We start from the raw sequence: 4,282 nt of genomic DNA on the forward strand, positions 1-4,282 counted from the left end.
AGCAAAAAAGCAGTAAGTAATGAAGACATAAAGCAGAAGTCATCACATCCCACCATACCATTTCACTCCCACCCTGCCTTGTAATAACAGCATGATATATGTATCTCTACTCTTATTCATACAAGTATGTGCACACAAATACTGCATCGAGTTTTGTCTTATTCTACATGTTCTCTGCAACTTGCTTTTAAAATTTAATATATATTTTGAGCAACTTTTAAGTCTGTACATACATAGGTATCTTTTAAGTTCCTTAATATACACACGTGATCTTATATAAATAAAATGAGATTTTTTTTGGTGGGTCTGTTTGCTTTAAATAAATGAGATAATACATGTCCTCTGCATCTTTTCTCATCTAACAATATGTGATAGAAATTCCTCCAAGTCTGTCTTATAGTTGTTATTTCATTCTTTTTAACGATGAAAACTCTAATGATGATTTAAACTTCTTCATAATCAGTGGGCATTTACTTTGCTACCAGATTTTCACTATCAGGGTAATTGTGCCTGTGCACATAGCCGTGACCATGATGGTTTCACTCCTGTGGAACAGGGTCCCTGCAGTAGAATTGCTGGGTTGAGAGATATGTAGATTTAACATTTTTTAGTAAGTATTGACAGATTGTTTACCAAACAAGCTGGAACAATTTATATTTTCATCAGTAGATGTACAGTATAAAAATATCCTTACTCTTTATACCCACTAGCAGTAGCTGTTGTAGCCTTTAAAAGAAATAGAAAAAAAAAAAGGCTGGTGGTATGTACAGTGATTTCTCCATATTATTTTACTTGCATTTCCCTGATTACTGTAAATCTGCATAACTTTTCATATGTTCTTTGTTATTTCGATTTCACTCATAATTAAATTACCTTTTGTATTCATTTTGTGTTGCTGTATAACAAATTAACATAAATTTAGCAGCTTAAAATAATACCCGTTTATTATTTCATAGTTATGTGGGTTAGAACTTCAGGTGGGCTTGCCTGGCTCTCTATTTAGTGTCGGATAAGGTGTGTGCCAGGCTGGGCTCTTAACTAAAGGATCTGGGGGAAGAATTCACTTCCAGGCTCATTCCTGTGGTTGGCAGAATTTCAGACCATACAGTCGTAGGACAGTTGTAGGACGGAGGTCTCTGTTTCCTTGCTAGCTGTTAGCCAGACGTTCTTCTCAGCTTTTGAAAGTTACTCTTCAGTCTTTGTCTGTAATGCTTACCGCCCCACCCCGCCGCCATCTTCAGAGTTAGTAAGGATTCATCAGATCCTTCTCATACTTGACTCTCTGTGTTTTCTCTTCTGCTATCAACCAGAGAAAACGCTCTGCTTTTAAAGGGCTCATGTGCCTAGAGTAGGCCCACCCAGATAATTTTTGTAAATTAAGGTCTATTGGTTAGTAACCTTAAATTACTTCCACAAACTCCCTTTGCTTGGTAAATGTAACATTATCGTGGGAGTAACACCAGGGGAAAAGACCATGGGAGCCATCTTAGAATTCTGTCTACCACAAATATTCATGTTTTTATTTATATCTTTACATTTACATCCATGTTTCTATTGTGTTTGCCTTCTTATCTTTATTTAACTAGTTCATAGGAAGTTTTTGTATGTTACATGTTAAGCCTTTCTACTCTTGGTTGCAAACAGTTTTTCCAACTCTTACAAGTTGTCTATTGGCCACTAATATTAAGTCCCTTTTCCATAGAAAACTTAGTCATTTGGATTTCACTCTTAAGGTGCATTGTGTATTTGTATCTTTTTAATCACATTTTAAATTTTTATTCATTTTTATTTTTCATTCACTTCATTTTTTATTAACATTTGCCCATACGTGCACTGTCTTTTTAAAAAAAAATTGTAAGTGTTCTTTCTATATTATATGTAAACATTTCATCATATTATTTGTAAATTTTCTCCAAACTGTAATTTGTCTGTTTACCATATTTATAATACAATTTCCCATTCAAAACTTTAGTATATATACGCAAGTATATTATTTTACAAAATATGGATATTTGTAAATACATAAAAATTTCAAAGTATTCTGTATTGATTAAGGCCTTCACCCCTGGGTGGCATATGTACTGTCCTAGAATGGCTTATGCGTTTTATTCTTGGTTTTGTTGTTGGGGTTTTTTTACATTCATCTTTACTCCATTTGGAATTTGTTTTTTGTATAGAATGCCTGCTGTGGATCCAACTTTACTTTCTTCCGAGTGGGTTGCCAAATGTTCCAACACTTCTTATCACATTATCTTTTTCCAATGAAATGAAATACCAACTTCGTCATATATTAATTTTTCATATATAATGAGATTTCTCAATATACTCTGTTGTTTTGGTGATAGTACACTTTATATATGGCAATAGCATGTGTTTAATTACAGCGATTCTATATTTGCATACAGTGACTTCATAAAATGCTCAGGCAGAGCTTTGTCTCACCCCACACTCCTGGGCTACTGTTGTTTTTACTACTTTTCTTGGCTATTACCAGGCATTTGAAGTTTGTGATCATTTTATCCATTTAGGACTTGAAACTGCATTACATTTAAAGATTAATTTTGGGAAATTTGACATATGATATTGTCTTCTAAGAACTAACAAAATTGTATTATTTTGTTTGCTCAGATCTTGTCTATATCATTAGTAAGATTGGGATTTGGCACTATTCTTCACTTAAGTCTTTTGTCTTTTTTTTTTTAAACTAAATGTACTCTTGTTTCTTAGTCTTTGGGTCATTACTGAGAATGGATTTTTTTTTCCATTTCCATTTCTAAAGGCTTATTATAAATAAAAAGTCTGTTTGTGTGTTTGTGTGCTTACCTTGTATACCACACATTTATTACACATACTTACAAAATCTTATTCCAGAAGTTTTCACTACAGTCTCTTGGGATTTTTAGAAATATAACGATGACAGTCACAAATACAATGACACTCACACTCACAAAATCACAAAAATAACCTGTTTTTTCTAGTGTTCGAAAGATTCTTTTCTTCTCTATAATCTTTATTGCCTAGAAACTCCATTATATAGTGTTAAGTGATAATGCTGATAACAGGCATCTCTAAGTGCTATTGATTTTAATTGAGATATTTAGCTGTTTTGGATATTTGTGTTGCTATTTGGTAAATAGTCTCACTTAATTTTTTTTCTGTTTCACCAAGAGATTTTATTAGAAATAGCTGCTGAATTTTGTCAAATGCCTTTTCAGCTTCTTTTGATGTGGCTGTGTGTTACTTTCCTTCAATCTGGTGATTAGCTAGATTGTTTGTGGAGCTGCTGACGTTAAGCCACTCTTGTCTCCTTGGAATAAAACCTACTTGGTCATAACGTGTTATTCTTTCTTTTATAAATCAGTTTCCCAGTCACTAATATTTTATTTAGAACTTCAGCAAGCATATTCCTAAGTGAGATCGGTCTATAGGTTTCTTCAGTGGACTTTTTATTAGATATAAGAAGTTATATAGTCTGGCAAAATGTGGGACTAATCAGAAGGCTCAGCCACTGCCAGTGAGAATGCAGATTTATTCAAACATATTGGGGGACCATTTGGATGTATCTACTTAAGTGAACATATGAAATCTACTGATTCTGTTTCTGGGCAAACACTGAGGAAAATGCATACATATGTACACCAAAAGATATGTTCTAGAATACTTAGAGCAACAGTATTAGTAATAGCTTCAAACCAGAAACTACCTAAAAGTCCATCTACTAGGGAATGGATAAATACATTTTGGTATTCATACAATGGAATATTATACAGCAATAAGAATGCACAGTTCATAGGTACATGCAACATATGGGTGAATCTCAGAAACATTACACTGAGCCTAAAAAGGCAGCTATAAAAGGATACTGTAGGCTTTCCATTATATAAAGTACTAAAATGGGCAAAACGGATTTGTGTTAACTGTTAGAAGTCAGGAGAGTGCTTATCTTCAGTGAGAGGGAGGTAGGGGAGGAGATGGTGTTTGAAAGGGAGTCTGAGGGGGACTTCTGCTGGTAATATTTTGTTTCTTTATCCGGTGCTTGTTTATGTTGGGTTGTTTAGTTTATGAAAATTCATCTAATTTACACTTATATGTACACTTTTCTGTATGTACGTTATATTTGAATAAAACATTTTTTAGAGGTAGGATTTTTAATTGCTTTCCTAGTATCTTTGGTTCAAAATATTCACTTCTTGGATTAATTCTGATAACTTTTATTTTGTAGGAAATATTTCATTTCTTCTAGGTTTTCACATTTATTTCTAAATGTTTCTTGTAATTCTGT

Source organism: Lontra canadensis, unplaced genomic scaffold, assembly GCF_010015895.1.
Source record: "Lontra canadensis isolate GAN:19392208 unplaced genomic scaffold, GSC_riverotter_1.0 scaffold78, whole genome shotgun sequence".
NCBI lineage: Eukaryota > Metazoa > Chordata > Mammalia > Carnivora > Mustelidae > Lontra > Lontra canadensis.